The sequence below is a fragment of the Thamnophis sirtalis genome, unplaced genomic scaffold (genome assembly GCF_051295495.1).
Source record: "Thamnophis sirtalis isolate CommonGarterSnake01/CBP01778 unplaced genomic scaffold, rThaSir2_p1.2 scaffold_2, whole genome shotgun sequence".
NCBI classification, from domain to species: domain Eukaryota; kingdom Metazoa; phylum Chordata; class Lepidosauria; order Squamata; family Natricidae; genus Thamnophis; species Thamnophis sirtalis.
This window is the reverse complement of record NW_028261382.1, coordinates 1,820,514-1,845,377: the sequence shown is the minus strand read 5'-3', so window position 1 is coordinate 1,845,377 and position 24,864 is coordinate 1,820,514. Positions and strand designations below refer to the sequence as shown.

At 46.9% G+C, this 24,864-nt stretch overlaps 1 protein-coding gene across 1 annotated transcript in view; it reads left to right on the top strand.

Moving 5' to 3' along the window:
- Positions 1-24,864, top strand: part of TJP1 (tight junction protein 1) — a 145,580-nt gene that overhangs the window by 57,383 nt on the left and 63,333 nt on the right.

The following is a 24,864-nucleotide window of genomic DNA, read 5'->3' as shown; positions in this document are numbered from 1 at the left end:
AGTTGACAAGGTTGGAGACCCCCTGATCTACGAAGAGAGTCCAGCTGAGCTTTGCTTGCTGAGGGATTCTGGGAGTTGAAGTCCACAAGTCTTAAAGTGACAAGGTTGGAGACCCCCTGATCTACAAAGAGAGTCCAGCTGAGTTTTGTTTGCTGAGGGATTCTGGGAGTTGAAGTCCACAAGTCTTAAAGTTGACAAGGTTGGAGACCCCCTGATCTACGAAGAGAGTCCAGCTGAGTTTTGCTGGCTGAGGGATTCTGGGAGTTGAAGTCCACAAGTCTTAAAGTTGACAAGGTTGGAGACCCCCTGACCTACGAAGAGAGTCCAGCTGAGCTTTGCTTGCTGAGGGATTCTGGGAGTTGAAGTCCACGAGTCTTAAAGTCGCCAAGGTTGGAGACCCCTGGATTAAATGACTCCCATGCCCATGTCTTACACCCACGTTGAGAATTATAGAATAAGGGGAGTGGGAAACTTGACTTTTCTCCATGCTGTATCAAAGTTTCGGTCCTATGCTGGCTTCAATTCTGAATAAAATTAGGAAAGGAAACCTTAAATCTGGATGGGTTGAGAATTTAAGGCAGGTGGAAGGTTGACATTTCCGGCGCCTTGTGTTTATCGACCTTTGTGGGGTTTCGCTTTGTTTCACATTTTTGTCGTCTGCGTTACGAGTTCTGCCAGTTTCACTATCTTCACAGGTCGGAGTTCAGTAGAACAAGATGTACGTTTGAAGGCAGTGGAATGGCATTTAATTGCTGGTGGCCTAGATAAGCGATGATACAACTTGGAGAACTAAGCTGGGTTGAACTTCCTGTACACCTCTTGGGAGTCCCAAGGTTGTATGATGTACAAAACACACCCCAACACACCTGAAATAAACAAGGAACAATCCACATCTGTATTGTGGTTGCAGACGTGATGTGACGTGGTCCTTGGGAGTTAAGATTCGTCCGTAGAGTTTTATCTTGAAAGCTTAGCCAGTCCTAAAATAAAGATGGTTTTGTAGCATTCTTGGGTCGATGTATCCATGATTTGCAATCACCATGGCAATTTATGGAACACTTCTACACCTGTTTACCCAGAAGTAAACCCACAAAGCCCAGTGGGACTGACTTACAGGTAAGTGTACGTAGAACAGTGGCCTTGGGGAATAAAACAGCTATTTTAATGTTCTGCAACTAATAGCAAGGAGGAGGTTTAATCAGATCCTCTTCTTGGGGGGCTGCAGGGTTGACTCCTGTTGGGTTGAAGCTGACCCCTTGCCCTGGGGGTGGGGTGGGCTGGAGGTCAGGAAAGCCAACCATACGACGTTCAAACTCCACAAACTAATTTCCACAGAGCGTTGTTAGAGAGGTGTTAAAAATATTCCAATAATCTTATTTCTCAAGGGAGTTGGGGAATTTTAATAGGATGTTTTCCACCAACCCTAGGAACAGATTTATTCTGCCTCTCTAGGGCGTGCTGGGGGAAAAAATAAAGCAGGGTGGAAAATCTATCGATGGCTATAAAGGCACGAAAACACCCTTAAAACGCAGGAGTCCATGCAAGTGGGGGAAAAAAAACCATCCAAAATTGCTGGTTGTAAATTCGGGTCTATTGTAGTATTGATGGTGGGAGGTATAGCACACACACACACACACACACACACACACACACACACACAGATATATGTTTGCAATTGCAGTTGTGTAAGATGGGCTTGTCTTTAGCTGCAGACAATTGCATGAGAGATTAGCTGTTATTTGAAGATGATCTTCTGAGTCATAAATGAATGTAGATCCGTGTCTGGGGCCACCGGAGAGTGCAAATCTTGTAGATCAAACCAAGCGGGTCATTGTTTTAGATGTCGGATCGGGTGGTCCCGTGTCCATGTGAGGTGCAGCTTAAGGATAAATTCAGCTTTATCGGCGTAGGGCCAAGCAAGGAATCCTGATTTCCCCCCACCACCACCCAAGCATCAGAGAAGTTTTGCGCTGAACTCATGAATAGGAAGTAAAATAGGAGCACAAAACAAATATAAGGTGCAACATTGGCTGGATATATTTATTTCGTGGTGCCTGGCTGATCGGGTTTATTTGTTTTGTGTTGTGTATTGGTGAAGCAGCCACACTCATTGCCACTGGCACTGTAGTGAAAGGAAGGTGCTTGAGGCTTGTTCTGTGCCTCAAAGCTTGGGTGAAACGAGACAAAGTCCTTGTTAGTATAAGAAATTCCTCAAATATTTCTCCAGGGTATTCAGCTCTGTGGAATTGCTTTCTAAAAAGGTTCTTTCCCTGGGTCATTGTTTCCTTGCTCAACTTTCATTGGTTTCGGCCAGCTGGTTTCATCACAAAAAAAAAGGCAATTGACACAAAAGAGCCCATTGACCACGAAAAGCTACAATGCACAAACTTTATCAAACCCAAACCTCTTTGTGGTGCAAAATAAGAGATAAGGATTTCTTACAACTTGGGAAGCAGAACTTTAGCCCGAAATATGCGGTCTTCAAAAACAGGACCAGGTTTCATCTGGGTAATATTTTACGTTGCACAACTTGAACGATAAAAGTTATAAAATTCCAGCTAAGGGCTGCATTATTCGTATCTCGGGAGCAATAGCAACAGCAGTTAGACTTATATACCGCTTCATAGGGCTTTCAGCCCTCTCTAAGCGATTTACAGAGTCAGCATATCGCCCCCCAACAATAATCCAGGTCCTCATTTTACCCACCTCGGAAGGATGGAAGGCTGAGTCAACCTTGAGCCTGGTGGGATTTGAACAGCTGAACTGCAGTCAGCTGAAGTAGCCTGCAGTGCTGCATTTAACCACTGCGCCACCTCGGGAGAACGTGAGCAGCGTCCGTGTGGCCCTGTACTTGTCGCTGCTTGTTTAATGACCATTTGAAGGTCTTGAGAAAAGGGACTTACGACCTGTGCTTTGCACCTGGGACCATCACACCACTGCAATGACTCCTGGCAACCAGCTCACCTTTACAATCGGGTGTGCGGTCGTAAAGTCCGATGCAAATGGGGGCCTTTATTGTTGTTCTCCAGCAAAAAAAAAACAAAACAAAACAAACCCATTGCGGACGCTAGATTCGCAATCTGCGTAAATGACCATTGTAAAATTTGTCGCGTAATTGGGTCCCACTCAGAGGTGGGGTCCTACGAGTTCACACCTATTCGGTAGAACCGGTTCGTCAAATCTACCGGACCGTTTAGAAGAGGTTCCACCAGTGGACACGGAAACCAGGCCACACCTACAGAAGAGGTTCCAAACTTTTTTGAAACCCACCACTGCTAAAGGGTTAGGGGTGCAAGGGTCTTGTAACTTGACAGCTTTAAGACTTGCATGCTTCAGTGCCAGAGTTCCTGAGCTAACATGACTGGAGGAGGAATTCTGGGAGTTGAAGTCCACAAGTCTTAAAGCTGTCAAGTTTAAACACCGCTTGGTTTTCTCTCTCTAAAGGGTTAGGGGTGCGAGGGTCTTGTAACTTGAAAGCTTTAAGACTTGCACACTTCAATGCAGAGTTCCTGAGCTAACATGACTGGAGGAGGAATTCTGGGAGTTGAAGTCCACAAGTCTTAAAGCTGTCAAGTTTAAACACCGCTTGGTTTTCTCTCTCTAAAGGGTTAGGGGTGCGAGGGTCTTGTAACTTGACAGCTTTAAGACTTGCATGCTTCAATGCCAGAGTTTCTGAATAGCTACTTGGACCGACCTAAGTACTAATTCATAATTTCATATCCGGTCACATGGGCGGCAAGCCATTCCCACAAAGGAGGCCACACCTACAGAGTAGGCTCGAACAATCTTTGAAACCCACCACTGGTCCCACTTGACTTACCACTGCAGTCACTTCGTGATAAAAAATTCTGGTTGCAATTGCGAGGCAGTTGAAACTTCAGCAACTACAGGTTGCCTGTTGTTGGTCTGCAGGAGACTGTTCTGCAACCTCCTGCAGGTCAGGAGAAACCAGCAGTCCTTCTGTCAACCTGAGTTAACAAGAGTTGGAAGGGGCCTTATACCCAGGTTGAATCTCTCCTTGGTCAGTTTCCATCCATTATTCCTTGTCTGGCCTTCAGGTGCCTTGGAGAATAGCTTGACCCCCCCCTCCTCTCTGTGGCAGCCCCTCAAATACTGGAAGATGCTCTCCTGTCTCCCCTGGTCCTTCTCTTCCCTAGACTGGCCATGCTTCTGCGGGGTGATTCATCCTTGCAAGCAACTGAAGGCATCTGGAAGCTTCCAGAAGCAGGAGAAAGAATGGACCCTCATCCGGGGGGGCCACCTAAGAAGCATTTAGCGGAAGCCAAGGTTCCCGTCGGATAATGTATGCGAAGTGCTTCAGACCCTTGAAAGCAACGTCCAAATGTTTACACTGCGATTCTTAAAACGGAAGAAAAGGATTTTCTTCTCAACGCAGGGAGTGGAGTCTTGCTATAAGGAAGGGGAGATCCAAGCATATGTTTCCTGTCCATTAAAAAAAAAACCACAATTGTTCTGCCTTAAGAGATTTCTTTTAGCCATGGGTCTAAAGTTGGGTTCTCCCAAGTGGTCAACATTGTCCTTCAAGTTGATGGGACTATCCGAGGGTCGATGCTTTGTTGTTTTGGCATTAGTATTCCTAGTACTATTAGTCAAAGTCATATGTATTAAGTTATTTTTTAAGTTATTTATTAAGTTAGTTTGGGCAGAGGCTGAGACTCCTTGGAGGGAACAGGGAGCCCAGATCTAGCTCCTCATCTAGAAGGATCTCCTTGTCTTCTCTCTCGAGTCCACCTTCCTGGACATCTCCTCTTCCTCCTCCCTGCAAACCCCAGTCCCTTCTAGCACTGGTGAAGTTACCTAGTTGGGTTATGAAATGTTCTGCGGGAAAACCAAGTTCAGAGAGCGCCAAGAACCCTAACAGTCTCGTCCCCCCACAATTGATCCACTGCATTTTGCTTCTCTTTCAACCTCTCGCAAACTTTTTATTTTTTTAAAAAAATATTTCTTCTAAGCTTCCACTGCTGTATAATTACAGATCTGGAAATAACATGGCGTCCAGCTGGGCAGAACTGCAAATAATAATAATAATAATGGCATTTCTCCCTGGCACCAGAACTCTTCTTTTATTTATTTATGAATTAGACTTATATACCGCTTCATAGGGCTTTCAGCCCTCTCTAAGCGGTCTTCACGTGTCATCTCAAGAGCATTGAACCACTAGTTGAGTTTTTTGCTGGTCACCACAGGCTGAAGAGGCTGAGCTAGCTGTAGATCTCTCTTCCCCTCGACTCCCCTTCTTCTGAGAAGACCCTGTAAAGCCCCCCACCTCCCCAGATAACCCTGGGTTGGGCTTATCTCAAGCAGCTGCAACTTTGTCAGTCTGTGCTGAGCAACAACAACAACGAAAAAACCTTGGAGAGTTGATTCTATTGTCTCAAAGTCTTTATTTGTTCCCCCCCAAGGTTGGCAGGACCAGGGGGCGGCGAGGGGCTGTTTGCAAAAGGAGCTGAACTGTGTGTCCCATTGTTTCGAGATTGGGGATAACTGGGCCAGGAAAGGGAGATACACACAAAACACACACACACACACACACACACACACACACACACACACACAAATCCCCTTTTACAGGAAGCTTGGCTTCCTGCAAAGAAGGCAACTGCAGGGAAACAAAGGAAAAATGGTTTAAATTCAAGGTGGAGAACCAAGAAAACATTTCCTCTCTTTATTTCAATAAAGAAAGAGAGAGCTATTTTGCTTAGCACAGGGGTCCCCAAATTGAATTCAACAAGTCTTAACAGCGACCCAATTTGGAGACCCCAGCTTTAAGATCCCGTTGGAGCTACAGCTGCCCCCTTCCCTGCTGTTTTAACAGAAGATGGGCCTTGTAGTCCCAAAAGACCAGGATCCCTGCCTGGGAGGAAAGGAGTTGGGGGTTTAGGGATTAAAGCTTAATCTGTCTTAATTTGCCAGACAGGGAAACCTGGTCTGGGAGATGTGGATCAAGCTGATTCCACCAAGTCTGCGTTTTGCTTTGTGGCGAGTCTCTTTGTTAGAAAAACCTTGACGTAATTTCACCCCCCAAAAAAGGCTGATTGAAGTGAGAGAGTTTGAGAGAGAATTCCAGCATTTTAAGCAAATTCTGAGACCGCAAAGTTTATTATTATTATTATTATTATTATTATTATTTTCTTTCAATGCAGCCCATCTTCAACCGGGCAGGAAATTAGAAATTGATTTTGTTCAGGTGCTACTCGACTTACGACAGTTCACAGTGACTGTTCCAACTTACAACGACACTGAGAAAAAGTGTCTTGTTATGACCGTTTTTCACACTTATGACCATTGCATCACACACACACAGAGATACCATGATCAGGTGATTAAAATTCGGATGCGTGGCAGCCGACTCATAGTTGTGACGGTTGCAGTGTCCAGGGTTCGTGTGATCCCCTTCTGCGACCTTCGGTGGGGAAAGCCAGTTTCGCTTAACAACCATGTAACTGATTTAACCCTGCAGTGATTCACTTAACAACCATGGCCAGAAAGGTGGTTAAAACTGGGACAAAACTCAACTTAAGGACTGTCTCGCTTAGCAACAGCAACTTTGGGCTCAATTGTGGTCATAACTCGAGGATTGCGCTGGTCAGGGAGAACATTGGCCTTATAGCGTTTAACTGGTAACCTCGTTTTTGCCTCACATAGCAACAACAGAAAGTTTGGGCTCAATTACTGTAGCAGGAGATGGCCCATTTTGGGTCGAAAGACACGGATTAGCCAGATGAAGAGAAGATGAATCAAATCTCCCTTAAAATCTTTCCTTTTTCATCCTCTTCCCGTTGGCAGGAGCATTTCTCCTCTCTTCTCCATCTCAATTCTGCACCACCTCCCAAGTTTCTTCTGCTTCATTTTAACGAGGAAACAATGACAGTTTATGTCAAAGGTCTTCAAACTTGGCCACTTTAAGACATGTGGACTTCAACTCCCAGAATTCCCCAGCCAGCATAACTTACTCTCTTGTAATCCCTTTCTCTGCAATCTCTCCACTTAGATCAGAGGTCTTCAAACTTTGGCCACTTTAAGACTTGTGGACTTCAACTCCCAGAATTCCCCAGCCAGCATAACTGACTCTCTTGTCATCCCTTCCTCTGCAATCTCTCCTCTTAGATCAGAGGTCTTCAAACTTTGGCCACTTTAAGACTTGTGGACTTCAACTCCCAGAATTCCCCAGCCAGCATAACTGACTCTCTTGTCATCCCTTCCTCTGCAATCTCTCCACTTAGATCAGAGGTCTTCAAACTCGGCCACTTTAAGACTTGTGGACTTCAACTCCCAGAATTCTCCAGCCCCAGCATAATTTACTCTCTTGTCATCCCTTCCTCTGCAATCTCTCCACTTAAATTGCAGCCCCAGAAATGTTGTTTTTCTTTAAAGTTCTATAGGTTTATTATTTTCTCTTTTTGCATGCTGGGCTGGGACTAAACAGTAGAAGCGTCAATGATTCTAATCAAATTTTCTCAACTGTGTTTTTAAGAGGTCCCCCTTTCCTGTGTTTGCGATGATCTTTTAAAACCTAATCCCAACTCCCCATCTGTTGATATTTACCAAACGGAGACAGATTTCATTTTCCAGGCAGGCTGGAGAGTTGGGTCTGCTGGTAAATAGACTTTTATTATTTATCTCGGGATCTGCTGATCCTTGCAAAATTTGCTGGAGGGGGAAGGTTTTGCAAACTATCCCTGAAATTTGCACCAACTTTGGGCCTCGCTTGTGCTTGAAGCAAAAGCAGCTTTCGGAAAAGAATCAAATGGGAATATCAGGGCAGCCAATGCTTTCTAATTAATCGAGGGATTTAGGTTCGAAGTTTGTGTCCTGCCTTCATTTCATCCAGGACCACGCTTGGTTTCTCCTGAAGTTCCTTAGCCTTAGAGGCCACGTCCCTCCTGCCCCAGAAGGGCACAAGAGACATTTTTAAAAGGAGACATTTCTCCTCTCTTTTTCGCTTTGATTTTTGCAGGCCTTGAACTCTTTCCACGCGAAGGAGAAGGAAGCCAAGGAAATGGCACCCAGCAGAATTTCTGCGCAGGCAGTCCTCAACGTACGGCCACGATTCAGTCCGACATTTCTGTTGCTGAGCAGAAACCGTCGGTGAAGTGGGATTTTGCCCCGTTTTGCGACCTTCCTTGCTGCAGTCGTTAAGCGAGTCGTTGCAATGGCTAATTTAGGGTCATGGGGTTGTTAAGTCAATCTGGTTTTCCCGTTGACTTTGCTGGCGAGAAGGTGACATGACCCGACCTGACCCTCACCCCAGAGCGCTGCAGCCGTCATAAATATGAGTCAGTTGCCAAGCCTCCCGAATTTGGATCACCTGACCATGAGGGCCGGGGGGTGGTGGGAAATGCTGGAATCGGTGTTAGTGTGAAAAAACAGTCAGAAGTCACTTTTTTTCAGTGCCGTCGTAACTTTGGTCACTAAGTGAACCGTTGTAGGTTGAGGACTAACTGCACAAGGCAAGCAATTGCTGTTGCTTCTGTTTTCTGCCACCACAAATTTCCTAACCTTCCAGGCCAGGAAGGACGGCTGTTGAAAAGTTTGCTAGGTCCATCAAACCAAGTGATTTTGGTTTATTTGCCTGACTTTATCACTCACACTCTCACACACACACACACACACACACACACACACACACACACACTCCAGTGTCCTTCAAGCCTAGCTACTTTAAGAAATCTGGACTTTTTAACTCCCCAAATTCCCCAGCAGGCATGTTCTCGAAGTCCATGCAGTAGAAGGAAAAGATGGAATAGAATGGAATGGAATAGCAATAGAATAGGGATAGGATAGAAATGGGAATGGTGATAGGAATAGAATAGAATAGAATAGGAATAGGATAGGGATAGGAGAGGATAGAATAGAATAGCAGAGTTGGAAGGGACCTTGGAGGTCTTCTAGTCCAACCCCCTGCCTAGGCAGGAAACCCTTTTAGCATTTCAAACAAATGGTTAGCCAACATCATCTTAAAAACTTCCAGTGTTGGAGCATTCACAAAACTTCTGGAGGGCAAGTCGTTCCACTGATTAATTGTTTTAAACTGACAGGAAATTTCTCCTTAATTCGAGGTGGCGCAGTGGTTAGGGTGCAGTACTGCAGGCCACTTCAGCTGACTGTTATCTGCAGTTCAGCGGTTCAAATCTCACCGGCTCAGGGGTTGACTCAGCCTTCCATCCTTCCGAGGTGGGTAAAATGAGGACCCAGACTGTGGGGGCGATATGCTGACTCTGTAAACCGCTTAGAGAGGGCTGAAAGCCCTATGAAGCGGTATATAAGTCAAATAAATAAATAAATAAATTCTAAGTCTAACTTCTCTCCTTGATTAGTTTCCACCCATTGCTTCTCATTCTGGCCTCAGGTGCTTTGGAGAAGAGCTTGACTCCCTCTTCTTTGGGGCAGCCCCTGAGATATCGGAACACATCAGCAACTTAATTAATTTTAGGGTCAGCTTCTCCTTCTCCTTCTCCTTCTCCTCCTCCTCCTCCTCCTTCTTCTTCTTGGAGCTGTCTTGAAAAAAAGCTCCCTCCGGACCGAGTGATCGGTGACGATCCTTTTTGGGCTGGTTTTTTTCCGACTCACCTTCTCCACCCCGTAATTTCTCACCACCACCACCCTCCTGCCCCGTTGTTTACACCCTGCGGTCCTTCCGCAGCCCTGTTTGTGCAGGAGAACCTTCAAAACATGTTTGTGACTGTTTTGCTTTTTTTGGGTGTGTGTGTGTGTGTGTGTGTATGTTTTGTTTTTTGGCCTCCGCTTTGCGAGAAAAGGGCAAGGAGAGGGAATAAAGAAAAAAAAAGGACCGAAATATGCCAAATATATATATATATTTTTTGCATTGCTCTAGGTAGGAGCGGAGGGAGGGTTTCGGATGGAGATTCCCTGCTGAGCAACCCTTGAGTCTGTTTCCAAGGTAGTTTGTGGATTCTCCCAGAAGGGTTGCAATGCACACGCGTGTGTAATAATCGGTAGCACGAGGCGGCTGCCCGTGTGAGCACCTGGTGGCAACACGCCCGTGGAAGAGAGGTTACCTGTGGTGGCCAAGTGCTCATGCAGGACTTCCCTAAGAACTTCCTCCACTCTCCTGATAATTTCCTTTCCCTTCCCCTCCTTTCCTTTCCTTCTTTTCCCTTCCCTTTCTTTTCCTTCTTTCTTCCCTCTTCCTTCTCCTTTCTTCTTCCTTCCCCTCTTTCTTTGTTTTCTCTTCCTCTCTTTCCTTCTTTTTCTTTGTCTTTCCTCTTTCCCTTCCCTTTCCTTTCTTTTCCTTCTTCCTTCCCTCTTCCTTCTCCTTTCTTCTTCCTTCCCATCTTTCTTTGTTTTTCCTCCCTTCCTCTCTTTCCTTCTTTTTCTTTGTCTTTCCTCTTTCCCTTTCTTCTTCTCCGTCCCTTTCTTTTCTTTCCCTTCCCTTTCCTTTCTTTTCCTTCTTCCTTCCCTCTTCCTTCTCCTTTCTTCTTCCTTCCCCTCTTTCTTTGTTTTTCCTCCCTTCCTCTCTTTCCTTCTTTTTCTTTGTCTTTCCTCTTTCCCTTTCTTCTTTCCCATCCCTTTCTTTTCCTTCCCTTTCCTTTCTTTTCCTTCTTCCTTCCCTCTTCCTTCTCCTTTCTTCTTCCTTCCCCTCTTTCTTTGTTTTTCCTCCCTTCCTCTCTTTCCTTCTTTTTCTTTGTCTTTCCTCTTTCCCTTTCTTCTTTCCCATCCCTTTCTTTTCCTTCCTTCCCTTCTTTTCCCTTCCCTTCCCTTCCCTTCTTCCTTCCCTCTTCCTTCTCCTTTCTTCTTCCTTCCCCTCTTTCTTTGTTTTCTCTCTTCCTCTCTTTCCTTCTTCGTCTTTCCTCTTTCCCTTTCTTCTTCTCTGTCCCTCCCCTTTCTTTTCTTTCCCTTCCCTTCCCTTTCTTTTCCTTCTTCCTTCCCTCTTCCTTCTCCTTTCTTCTTCCTTCCCCTCTTTCTTTGTTTTTCCTTCCTTCCTCTCTTTCCTTCTTTTTCTTCGTCTTTCCTCTTTCCCTTTCTTCTTTCCCAAATGCAAAAGGGGAAACGTTCCTCCTTTAATTTTGTTTTCAGTTTGTTTTGATAGCCCTCTGCAGGCAAAAACTCAGGCTGGTGGGCGGGGGCTGTGCGTGCCCCCCACACACGCTGTTTTCACTGGCAGAGGGCTGCAGGAAGACACCCCAACTGCCCCCACCCCCCGTGGGCCAGATCTAAGCACCCCACAGGCCGGATCTGGTCCCTGGGCCTTGAGTGTGACACCCCTGCTCTAGGAGATCTGGTGGGGAATGGAAACGTTGAAGCTTGCATGAAAAACATTGCTGCCTTCTGTGGATGAATGAAGATGGAAGTGAGTTGATTGGCAAAGCCTCTAATGGAGCTGGTCAGATTTGGTCAACTTTGTATTTGTATTTGTATTTATTAGGATTTATAGGCCGCCCTTTTCCCTAAGGGGACTCAGGGCGGCTTACAATCATTAGGGAGGGGGTGCAATTCAAAAATAAACAATATGTGAACAACGTAAAATAATAAAAACACAACTTGCATTCAACACTCCTATCGTTGTGGTTGGTGCACCACTATGTAGGGCTTAAATAGACCCCAGTTCTGATAGAACCAGGTTTGTTTCTTTGCTGCCCACCTTGGTGGTTTGCAGTCTAGGAATCTTGGTTTGTTGTTGCTTATCTGGAATTAGTTAGGAACATTGCTCGAACCTGCTTGGAAAGAGTCTGGGGCAGCGTCTCTCAAGACGCTTGAAGGTGAGCGGGCTTCAATCCCCAGAACCGAAGTCCTTGCAGGGGGCCTCCACCTCTGGCACCTGGGGCATTGTGTGCTGGCTGGGGAATTCTGGGAATTGAAGTCCACCTGCCTTCCAGCTGCCGACGTTGAGAAACACGGCTCTGGAGAAACAGAAGGGGCTTTGTTCCCTCAATTCCTCCTTCCTCCTTTCGCACAGAGTGTTTCGTTTTCTTGGCCACATTCAGCAGGAGAAACAGGGACACCACACCACCAGAAAAGTGGGGAGGGAGAGGAGGGAAAAAAAACACCCCTTCCGTCTTCCATCTCCCTCCCTCTCTCCCCCAAAATATTGGCCGGTTCTCCCTCTGCATCTAGGAACCGCCGATATCGGAGCCAAGAGGCTGAAGCATCATTTATTTGAAATGCGCTCTGCTGCTGCTGGCGCGGGAACACGCACGGCCTGCCGTTGTCCTCTCGCCAAGGCAGGAATGCGAGCTGCAGCAGGTGCCGGCTGAAGCTGCGGGGACGCCATCCCGAGCGGGCATCCCCATGGACCAGCCTGGAATTCGCCCGCTTGACTCGGGGAAGGAGGAGGGGAAGGTGGAAATTCCTGAGTTAATTTTGGCAGGGGGGGACGGGGACCTCTTGGCCGCTGTCCTTGCTGCCATCGCGAAGAAGCAAGGGAGGAGGGCTCCTCTTCTGGGTATCAAAGGGCTGGAATGACGGCGTGGTCTCTGTTCCGGCTAGCTATCCAGATTTTGAGGCTCATTCCTCATTCCTCTAATTATACTCCTTGGGGCTCACTTTAAAATTCTTGCCAAGAGAGGCAGAAATAAAATACTGCAGCACCCAAGACAAATTTGCTTTCTTTAGAGCAGGGGGTCTCCAACCGTGGCAACTTTAAGACTTGTGGACTTCAACTCCCAGAATCCCTCAGCAAGCAAAGCTCAGCTGGATTCTCTTTGTAGATCAGGGGGTCTCCAACCTTGTCAACTTTAAGACTTGTGGACTTCAACTCCCAGAATCCCTCAGCAAGCAAAGCTCAGCTGGACTCTCTTCGTAGATCAGGGGGTCTCCAACCTTGTCAACTTTAAGACTTGTGGACTTCAACTCCCAGAATCCCTCAGCAAGCAAAGCTCAGCTGGACTCTCTTTGTAGATCAGGGGGTCTCCAACCTTGTCAACTTTAAGACTTGTGGACTTCAACTCCCAGAATCCCTCAGCAAGCAAAGCTCAGCTGGACTCTCTTTGTAGATCAGGGGGTCTCCAACCTTGTCAACTTTAAGACTTGTGGACTTCAACTCCCAGAATTCCTCAGCCAGCTTTGCTGGCTGAGGAATTCTGGAAGTTGAAGTCCACAGGTCTTAAAGTTGCCAAGATTGGAGACCCCTGCTTTAGAGGCTCAAAAAGGACAGCAAGGAGGTGTTGTGTAGAATAGGACACAACGCTTTGGTCCCCCAGAATTTTGAAATCTCCAGCAGGTTCTCACAACCCAGAAGGAACCACAGGACAATGTGGGAAGCAAATCCAGCCCCAAACTCATAGGTCTGTTGTGCCTCCATGCCTACAGCCGCAGCATTGCCATCACAAGGGTTTAGAACCAAGATGGGAGGTTCCTTCATATCCTCCTCTTCTTCTTTAATTGCTACGGTTGAGAAACACCGCTTTAAAGTTTGCGTTTGGCAACTTTTAAGACTTGCGGACTTCACCTCCCTGAATTTTGCCCAGCCAGCATGGGATTTTGAAGTCCACAAGTCTTAAAAGTTGCCAAGTTTGGAGACCATCCTCTGCCAACTGTGGTTCCTCTGGATTCCACCTAGAAGCGAAGGGAACAAACTTTGAAAGGAAAGAATTGATGGACCCCCAGTTGGACATTAGACCTCGAGACGAGGACGAAGTAGGCTCCAATGCTCTTTAGCCTTCATAAGTGACCCTTGTGGAGAAACGAGAGTTTTTAACAACACAACAGAGAGGGAGGTTGCAAAACCACCAAAGGTTTCGGGCCACACAACACATACAATAAGCTTTTGGCTCATAGCACTTTTAAAACCTGGCTGTTCCGGCAGGCCTGGGGCTGGGACTGTTGACCTTAGTGTTAAGGTCCAGCCCCGATTGTTGTGAATTTTAAACTATTTTTTTTACTTATTTTGCTTTTCTTTTTTTCTTCTTTCGCTGTAAGCGATCCTCTGGGATTGGGCGGCCTATAAATTTAATAAATGATTTAGTTTAATAAATGATAGCAGTTAATACAATACAACAGCGGAGTTGGAAGGGGCCTTGGAGGTCTTCTAGTCCAACCCCCTGCCTAGGCAGGAAACCCTATACCCATTCCAGACAAATGGCTATCCAACATCCTTATCAGTTGTCAACACTGGCCCAATGTCTGGTTTTTTCCAGCACAGATCACCTGGTCCTTGAATGGCTGGGTGGACTGGACATTAGCATTTGAGCCACTAAAAGCCGCTATGAACCGCAATGGCGCAGTAGTTAAGTGTTCAAGTGTTGTCAACTGATAAGGAACTGGTAGTCTGTCTCGCACTTAACACCCAGCAGAATAAGATTTTAATATTCTGGAAAGCATGGAGAGAAGATGCCCAGAATATGCCTGGGGCATTCAGATGCCAAGTGCCAACAATTCAGTTACACAATTACGGACCCGTCTGTGCACACCACGCTGGCTCGTTTCAAGTGAGTTCACAGAAGCTTTTGTGGAATAAACTTTCTGCCGAGCTTTTAAAAAGAGTTTTTTGTTTAACGCGAAGCAAATGGATTTCTACCTCCGGATAGTTTTCGTAGTAAGTAACACTCGGTCTATTATGTCCTCCTTATCTACTCAGATTTGTCCAATTTTTCTTTTGGAAACTCTGACCCGGATGAGCCGCGAAATAAACAAGCAGGGTTTTGATTAAAAGGTTACACTTAACAGCAAAAGAGAAAAGGGAACATTTTGAAAAAAACCTGTTCCTTGAGTCAAACATTTTTGAGCTGTTTGGCGCCTGAGGTTCATATCTGGGTTGTTTCGCATGTGGCCGTTTTCAGTGGTGTCGATTTTGAATTTCGCTTATCCTTGCTAAGCCCCCCCGGAAAAAGGACGGTTTAAGAAGGGACTTGAAGGAAGAAAAGAATGCGATATTTGGCAGTTGCTGCACTTTCACCAGAATTTCAGATGGATGTAGCGTGAGATGTGGCGCAGAATCTGCTGGGATATATAGCTCAGCTGCCGCCAGGTAGCAAAAGGGCCGAATGGAGATGCTAGGCAGGCAAGGCCTCTCTGGGGGGAGAGAATTAAAATGCAAAAGAAGATTGAAAATAGGTAAATAGCAGAATGAATTTCACCGGGCATTTCTGTAACGTTGCTAATCCTTTTCGATTCAGAAGACTCCGGTAGCCGAAAGAATCCTTCTGTCTGAGATGGCTTTTGTTAGTATTTTTAGAGGGGGATGGTGGTGGTGGTCTCGATGACCTCAAGAGTGTCTTCCAATTCCAGTTCTGCGTTAAAAAAATTCCTCTGCAAGATTCTTCTACCCACGATGAAAACCCACTTCCCTCTTCCTGGTCAACGATGGATGCCACGTTTTGACTTTTTCCTCTCTCCCCTGAAATAAATACCCTTATTAATTCGCTCTCTCTCTGAAAATTTAAGCGTCCCTAATCCGGATCACGTCCCCCCATCCCTTCCGTGCAGCACCTACTTCTGGATTATTATTCATTTTGGGGGGGAAAAGCTTCTATTTATGCCGGTGGTGTAATTTTTTTCTTATTTCTTTCTTCCTTTCCTCCACGGCATGTCAAACAGGCATAATGTATGAGGTTTCCAGATTACTCCCTGGAGAGAAAGAAAAAGCAATAACCGTCTCTCTCTGCCTAGTTAGCTCCAGAAGAAGGGAGCGTTTCACTGCAATTACACAGCTCGTGACGTATGTGGAAGCCGCACGCAGGAGTTTGCAAAAGCTCCCCCCCCCCCTCCCTGGAAAAAAATGCCACGAGGAAAAAGAGGCACTAAAATAAAGAATAGCAGAACAATAAGAGTTGCCACAAAGAAGGGCTATTTATTTTCCAAAGCACCTGAAGGCAGAACAAGAAACAATGGGTGGAAACTAATCAAGGAGATGAAGCAAGCTGGAAGGAAGGAGAAACTTCCTAACAAGGAGGATAATCAAACAGTGGAACTGTTTGCCACTAGAAGGGCTTCACCACTGGAGGTTTCTAAGAGCAGATTGTCTCAAATTGTCTAGGGTCTCCTGCTTGAGCAGGGGGCTGGACTTGAAGACCTCCAAGATCCCTTCAATCAGAAGAGAGCTGGAAGGGATCTTGGAGGTCTTCTAGTCCAGCCCCCTGCTCAAGCAGGAGACCCTATACAATTTGAGACAATCTGTTCTTAAAAACCTCCAGTGATGAAGTCCTTATAACTTCTGGTGGCAGGCTGTTCCACTGGTTGATTGTCCTCCCGGTTAGGAAATTTCTCCTTTGTTCCAGGCTGCTTCACCTCCTTGGTTAGTTTCCACCCATTGTTTCTTGTCCTGTAGTTTGGAAAAATAGGTCCTTCTTGTCTGTGGCATCCTCTTAAAAGCTGAGGATCATCACCATATATTTGCAATGCTCACATTAGAAATGGCATTTTGAGGCATTTTACTTGGAGAAGGAGTCTTGGGGGGAAACCTATGTGCCTTTCAGTCTACAGGTGGTCCTCGTTTTATGGCTAGTCACTTAGGCACTATTGGAAGTTAGCACAGCCTCCTGAAACTACAAATGGGCATCTATGGCCCCTTCACGACCTGTGGACTTCAACTCCCAGAATTCCTGAGCCGGCCATGGTCCTTCACGACCTGTGGACTTCAACTCCCAGAATTCCTGAGCCAGCCACGCCCCTTCACCACCTGTGGACTTCAACTCCCAGAATTCCTGAGCCAGCCATGCGCCTTCACCACCTGTGGACTTCAACTCCCAGAATTCCTGAGCCAGCCATGCCCCTTCACGACCTGTGGACTTCAACTCCCAGAATTCCTGAGCCGGCCACGCCCCTTCACGACCTGTGGACTTCAACTCCCAGAATTCCTGAGCCAGCCATGGTCCTTCACGACCTGTGGACTTCAAACTCCCAGAATTCCTGAGCCAGCCATGGTCCTTCACGACCTGTGGACTTCAAACTCCCAGAATTCCTGAGCCAGCCATGGTCCTTCACAACCTGTGGACTTCAACTCCCAGAATTCCTGAGCCAGCCACGCCCCTTCACGACCTGTGGACTTCAACTCCCAGAATTCCTGAGCCAGCCATGCCCCTTCACGACCTGTGGACTTCAACTCCCAGAATTCCTGAGCCAGCTGGCTCAGGAATTCTGGGAGTTGAAGTCCACAGGTCGTGAAGGCGCCATAGATGCCCTCTCCTGCCCCAAAAGCTACTTAGGCCAGGTTTCAAAGTTTGGCATCCTCCCACCAAAAGCAGAAGTTTTCAGTTTCTCCATCCAAAGATCCCTTTCGCGACTTAAAATAAATGGTGCAGGAGCAATGCGCGAAAGCCTTGGACGCCAAAGCGGAAAAATGCCAACCTATCTTTGCAGCGCATAAGTGCCAGGCGGCTGGGCATCCACGAACTGATCTTCTTTTTTTTCTTTTTCTCCCAAATGGGGTGTGCATATTCAGCCCCCTCCCGGCCAAAGGAAACCCTTTTCAGGGCCCGGGGTTTTGCCATTCCCCATGAAACAGCTGACGAGCGAGGTTTCGGAGGGGTTTATATCCCTGCCATGTGAGCAGAGAACAACTGAGAGATTAAATTTGTGCGACTTCTGGATTACTGGCATTTTTTCTGTTTTTGTTTTCAGAGCTGTGAATTCGGTCGCTTTTATTTTTGCCCTTGTCAGAAGGACTGCGAAGCTCAGCAGAATCGGGGTTGAACTCTGCATAATTGAGGAAGTTACTCTGCTTGGATTCCACATTGGGGGCCCCCCAAAACTGGCTGATGGGGAGGGGCAAAGGGGCCGAGTTGAAAAGGAAATGCAACACTAACCACCCCCCCAAATATATACATACATACATACATACATACATACATATATATATATATATATATATATATATATATATATATATATATATATTATCAGCCTGCTTGAATGAGAAATGATTCAAATTCTTTGCTCTTGTGGATTGCAGATTTAATTTTTAATTAACGTACGGCAAATACATGGACTTATAGCAATAGCACTTAAGACTTATATATCGCTTTTACAGCCTTCTCTAAGCATTTGACAGAGTCGGCCTCTTGCCCCCAACAATCTGGGTCCTCATTTTATCGACCTCGGAAGGATGGAAGGCTGAATCAACCTTGAGCCAGTCAGGATCAAACTCCAGACTGTGGGCAGAGTTAGCCTGCAATACTGCTTTCTAACCAGTGGGAAGAAGGGAGGGAGGGAGGGAGGGAGGGAAGGAAGGAAGGAAGGAAGGACACTAGCAATAGCCTATAGACTTATATACTGCTTTACAGCCCTCTCTAAGCGGTTTACAGAGTCAGCCTCTTGCCCCCAACAATCTGGGTCCTCATTTTAATGACCTTAAAAGGATGGAAGATTGAGTCAACCTTGAGCCTGGTGAGATTTGAACTTTCAAACTGCAGGCAACTGGCAGTCAGCAGAAGCAGCCTGCAGAACTGAACTCTTAACTACTGCGCCATTGCGGTTCATAGCGGCTTTTAGTGGCTTAAATGCTAATGTCCAGTCCACCCAGCCATTCAAGGACCAGGTGGTCTGTGTTCGAAAAAACCAGACATTGGGCCAGTGTTAGTGGGTTGCAGAGTAACCTTGGAGTAGGAAGCCAGATTCGGACCATGTTTGTTTGAGGAGCAAATAAGCAACCAGGTTTCCCTCCCCCCCCCCCCCCCAAATATGAGGTTAACAGTTAAACATCGTAAGGCCAAAGTTCTCCCTGGCCAGCATAACCCACAACAGACACCTAATCCTCGAGTTATGACCAGAATTGAGCCCAAAGTTATCTGTTACTAACCCAGACAGTCATTAAGTGGGTTTTGCTCCATTGTCACGTCTGGCCACAGTTGTTAAGTGGATCCCTGCAGATGTTAGTCACACGGTTATTAAGTGGATCTGGCTTCTCTTTTGGCTTCGCTGGACGGAAGGTCATACAAGGGATTGCGTGACCTCGGAATGGTGCAACCGTCATAAATATGAGTCAGTTGTTCAGTCAAGCGTCTGAAGTTTGCTCATGTGACTACGAGGGATGTGCAACGGTCGTTAAGTGTGAAAAACGGCCGTAAGTCACTTTTTTTCAGTGGTGTTGTAACATCGAACCGTCGCTAAACAGACTATCGTAAGTGAAGGGCCATCTGGAATTGGGTTTACCAACAAATGTGCAATAGACATATGCGCGCCGACAAAACCGCGGCAGGCAAATGAGCGCCGACAAAATCGCTAATTGATTTTTGACAGTAGCGCGCCGACAAATGCGTGACGACAAAATCGCGCCGGTGAGTAACCCTAACCCTAACAGTAATTTTTATTTTATTTTATTGTGCTTGTCGTCGCGATTTTGTCGTCGTGATATTACCGTCGCGAATTTGTTGGCGCGATTTTGACGTCGCGTTTTAATCGGCGCTATTTTGTCGGCGCGCACGTGTCTATCGCGCAATTGTCGGGTCACACTGGAATTGCTAGGACTCCAGGGGTGACGAGTGGTTCAAAACCAGAAGTCTCCAACGAGACGGACGCTCTCCACTTAAGAGCCGAGGTGGCGCAGTGGTTAAGTGCAGCACTGCAGTTCAGCAGTTCGGCGGTTCAAATCCCACCGGCTCAGGGTTGACTCAGCCTTCCATCCTTCCGAGGTGGGTAAAATGAGGACCCGGATTGTTGTTGGGGGCGATATGCTGACTCTGTAAACCGCTTAGAGAGGGCTGGAAGCCCTATGAAGCGGTATATAAGCCTAACTATTGCTATTGCTATTAATGCCTCTTCCCCCCACTTCCCCCACCCCCCACAAAAAAAGCTTTCCTGTGTGGGTGGGGGGGAGTGTTTCATCTTGAAAGGCTGCGTTTGAAACCCCCCCGTGGAGGTTTGGTTTTCGTCCTGCGTCTTCCTCGCCCGCTTCTGAAGGTCAGTCGGAGTCTTTACTTAGAAAGGCTGCAGGGTGGATTTCAAACCTTTCAAAACATCCCAGAAGGAAACGGTGGCAAAATCACTTTGGCAGTGTTGCTGCCAAAAAAATAAAAAGGCCACAAAAAACACACACACATTGCGAGGAAGGAAACTTTTGAGTGCAAAAGGAGGGTTTTCGTTCTCTGAAGGCAGATTTCTTGCTGGGGCCAATTGGTGTGTTTGGGGGCCCAGATTTAAATGCCTGGGTGCCCCTCCTGACCTGCCATCTTACAGCTGATCCTGGGTAGATTTCCTGGGTCCATCTGTATTGTGCCGTTTCTTCCAAATTTCAGGGGTTCGAATGTCTTTTAACGTATTTAACAGATTGACAAGAGTTGGAAGGGACCGTGTAGGTCATCTAGTCCAACCCCCTGCCCAAGTAGACCCTACACCATTGCTGACAAATGGTAGTCCAGTCCCTTGAAAGCCTCCAGCGATGAAGTTCCCACAACTTCCAAAGGCAACTTCTGTTCCGTGGGTTGATTGTCCTCACAGTCAGAAAGTTCCTCCTTATTCCCAGGTTGAATCTCTCCTTGGTCAGTTTCCATCCATTCTTCCTTGCCTGGCCTTCATGGAGAATAGTTTGACACCCCCCCCCCCTTCCTCCTCTCTGGGGCAGCCCTTCAAATGCTGAAAGATGCTCTCCTGTCTCCCCTGGTCCTTCTCTTCCCTAGACTAGCCAGGCCCAGTTCCTGCAACCGTCCATCGTATGTTTGAGTCTCCAGGCCTGCTTTGATCATCTTAGATAGATTCAGATTAACAGAGTTGGAAGGGACCTTGTAGGTCATCTAGTCCAACCCCCTGCCCATGCAGGAGACCCTACACCATTTCTGAGGGATGGCAGTCCAGTCTCTTCTTGAAAGCCTCCAGTGATGAAGCTCCTACAACTTCTGAAGGCAACTTCTGTTCCATGGGTTGATTGTTCTCACTGTCAGGAAATTCCTCTTTATTCTCAGGTAGAATCTCTCCTTGGTCAGTTTCCACCCATGATTCCTTGTCTGGCCTTCGAGTGATTTGGAGAATAGCTTGACCCCCTCTGTGGCAGCCCCTCAAATATTGGAAGATGCTCTCCTGTCTCCCCTGGTCCTTCTCTTCTCTAGACTAGCCAGGCCCAGTTCCTGCAACCGTCCATCGTATGTTTTAGCCTCCAGGCCTTTGATCATCTTAGGTAGATTCAGATTAACAGAGTTGGAAGGGACCTCGTAGGTCATCTAGTCCAACCCCCTGCCCATGCAGGAGACCCTACACCATTTCTGAGGGATGGCAGTCCAGTCTCTTCTCAAAAGCCTCCAGGGATGAAGCTCCCACAACTTCCGAAGTTAACTTCTGTTCTATCGGTTGATTGTTCTCACGGTCTGGAAATTCCTCCTTATTTCCAGGTTGAATCTCTCCTGGCTCAGTTTCCATCCCATTATTCCTTTTTTTTCTTGGGAGAATTGCTTAGAAATGCAAATGAAGCTTTTGTGGGGGAGGGATGTTGAAAGTGTTGAAATAACCTGGTGTCCTTGTTTAAAGCACATCTTTCCTTTAGCAACGCAATGCCCCCCTTGGGTATCTTATTGGCCCTGCGAATGCGGGGAAATCCTGTTGCGTGTGGACGCTGCTGTTTGGGAGCTGCTAAATACATGGCTTGCTGTGTTCCGACTTCGTGGGTTGTGCGTCTAACCTGCCATTACGTCTCTCTTTGGAGAGGATTAATCCGTTCAGCTCTGTTGCCTAAACTTAAGTGCTTGCTCATTAGGCCAATAATGTATGACTGGAATGCATGAAATCTGAACTCAACCACTGGCTGCCCAAAGCAGCTCCTGGTACAACACATCAAGTCACCATCCAGGCTTAACTTTAGTCAGCCGTGAACCTCTGGCTTCTCTAAGCTTTCCGTTTTACAGCTGTGTGTTCTCACAACTCCGAGGATCGAGGGCCTCCGTTTGGAAAATGCAGGCTAGCAATGGCCCTTAGACTGATATACCGCTTCACAGTGCTTAATAGCAATAGCAATAGCAGTTATATACCGCTTCATAGGGCTTTCAGCCCTCTCTAAGCGGTTTACAGAGTCAGCATATTGCCCCCAACAACAATCTGGGTCCTCATTTTACCCACCTCAGAAGGATGGAAGGCTGAGTCAACCCTGAGCCGGTGAGATTTGAACAGCCGAACTGCTGAACTGCAGTCAGCTGAAGTAGCCTGCAGTGCTGCATTTAACCACTGCGCCACCTCGGCTCTCTCTAAGCAGCTTACAAGGTCAGCCTCTGTGCCCCCGACAATTTGGGTCCTCGTTTTACTAAAAACCTCAGAAGGACGGAAGGCTGAGTCAACCTTGAGCCTGGTGTGATTCGAACTGCCAAATTGCAGGCAGCCGGCAGAAGTAGCCTGCAGTACTGCACTCTAACCTCTGTGGCACCACTCCCCTTCCTTGAACCTTGTTTTTAAACCAAGTTAATGGCCTTTTAGGCTTCCTCCGCGTGAGTATAGAGTTCACTTTTTGAGTAAATTAGGAATTATATCTCACGGGGGCATCAGGATTTTAGAGGTGCTTAGGTGGGGCATGGCCAAAAATAGGTTGGGAACCACTGGTTTAACCCAAGGGAGTCCAATCTTGGCAACTTTTAAGACTTGTGGACTTCAAGTCCCAGAATTCCCAGCCAGTTGGGCGGTTCCACCACAAAACCGCGGAGGACAAAATCGCGCTCGACGAAAGCGCGCATTTGACGTCATCACAGCGCGACGAAAACATCGCGCTGTGATCGAAAAATGTAAAAATAAAGCGAAAACCTTACCCTAACCCCCCCATACCTAACCCTAAACCTAACCCTTAACCTAACCCTAAACTTAATGCTAACCCTTAACCTAACGCTAAACGTAACCCTAACGCTCTAACCCTAACCCTTAACCTAACCCTAACTCTAACCCTTACCTTTATGTGAATCGGCTTGCTTTAATTTTAATTTTATTTCAATTTTTAATTTTTTTCATCGCGCTGTGATGACGTCAAATGCGCGCTTTCGTCGAGCGCGATTTTGTCCTCCGCGGTTTTGATGGGTCACGAGTTGGGCAACATCCGAAATCCCCAGATTCATCTCAGGGGGGGTTCTGGGAGTTGAAGTCCACAAGTCTTTATATGGCCAAGATTGGACACCCTTGGTTTAAACGGAGATCGTTTCCCCGGAGAAGATCAAAGCGATGATAGCAATAAAGAACAAGGCCTCCATCTTCTAAATATAAGCCCGCTCTCCCCCCCCCCAACCCACCCCCTTCTTGTTTGCAAACGAAATACCGGAGGCTGTAATTTAGCCTATCGTGGTTTGAGTTTGTACCATCAAGGCTATCATTAAGCTGCAAGACGGGGCTGTCGGTGTACATTTCTTCCTCAGTCCTGAAAATGCGCGTTGCCAAATTTCCTGCCTACACAATCTTTGTGGAGGTTCAAACCCTCTATTAAAAGGGCCTGCGCTGCCAAGCCCCTTGAAATGTGCACGTTGTCGAAATGCGATGGATGCGTTTTGTTTTTTTAAATTTAATCCAGAGGAAGGTTTCAGGCTCGGTTTTTTTTTTGCTTGGTGGGGTATCCGTCCCAAAGTGGGGCGAGGGCTGAAAGGCCATGGAGATGGTCAAGAATCCACCCCTCGGGTTTGCCAAAAGGCGGAAATACACCATGTAAAATAGAGAATGGAAGGGCGGTAAAGAGAGGGAAAGGAGAGGGAAACAGAAGGGAGGGAATTCCTTATCTACCACCAAATTGCCTTGCCTGTTAGTAGTCCAGATTCTTATAGAAAGTTTGCAACACCCCGGAGCCCTGGAAACCTGAAGACCAGCTGATCTTTGGATTTCTGGCGTGCGCCGGCCACCTAGTCTTCTGGTTTCTGGTATGTGCTGGTCTTCACCCATGCCAGAGCCCCGGGAAGCTGAAGACCAGGTGGCCGATGCACGCATGCCAGCTAGTCTTTGGGTTTCTGAGCCTCCGGCATACTCAAAGATCAGCTGGCCCAGAAGAGCCGCCAGTGCAATGATGCGCACAGAGAGGGCTCTGCATGCCACAGGTTCTCCATCACAGCTCCTTATACCATTTCAGAGAAATAGTCCTCCGATCTCTTCTTAAAAACCTCCAGTGATGGAGGACCCACAACTTCTGGAGGCAAGTCACTCCGCGGATAAGAACAGTGCTCCGAAGTTGGGTTAAGGTGAAGGCAAACTACTTTATGCCTTCCAAGCAAATGAATGGGTTTGGTCCCCAAAGTATACAGAGAAGAGGGCCACCTTTGCTATTATGCGGTAAACTGGAGTTTAAAGATAGCTATTGTTTAAATACACATTCTCTTTTACTCTGTCCTTAACGGACTCTGGCGTTTACGGCCGTATAACATAAATAGAAACCAGTTCTTTATCTCTGCTGCGTTGGGAAGGCAGAATCTGTCTTACCAAAGCATGCAGCTGCTGCTTCTCTCGGCCACAAATAGCAGTTAGACTTATCTACCGCTTCATAGGGCTTCCAGCCCTCTCTAAGCGGTTTACAGAGTCAGCATATCGCCCCCACAGTCTGGGTCCTCATTTCACCCACCTCGGAAGGATGGAAGGCTGAGTCAATCCTGAGCTGGTAAGATTTGAACAGCCGAACTGCAGAACTGCAGTCAGCTGTAGTAGCCTGCAATGCTGCATTTAACCACTGCGCCATCTCGGCTCTTCGCCACAAATGGCCAAGTGGAACCATGATGGGATTTCATGTCCCACCATGGACTTGGGAACCGAGATTTATTTCTCCTCTGAAGCCCTGGGATCTCCACGGTTGGCTCTGGAACCTGTTCCGATGGGATAGACCAGACCTAAGTCCCAAAAAGTGTTCTCTATATGGATACAATTCCATACAGTCGCCATAAATGGACGCAGACTCGCCTCCGTTCTTACCTGAAAGCATCCATTGGCCATTGTCTACCAATATGTTTGCGCATCAGGGAATTTATGAGATTAGCAGTTGGGGGGGGGGAGTCTCCATTTTCCTGATGCTAAGGGGCT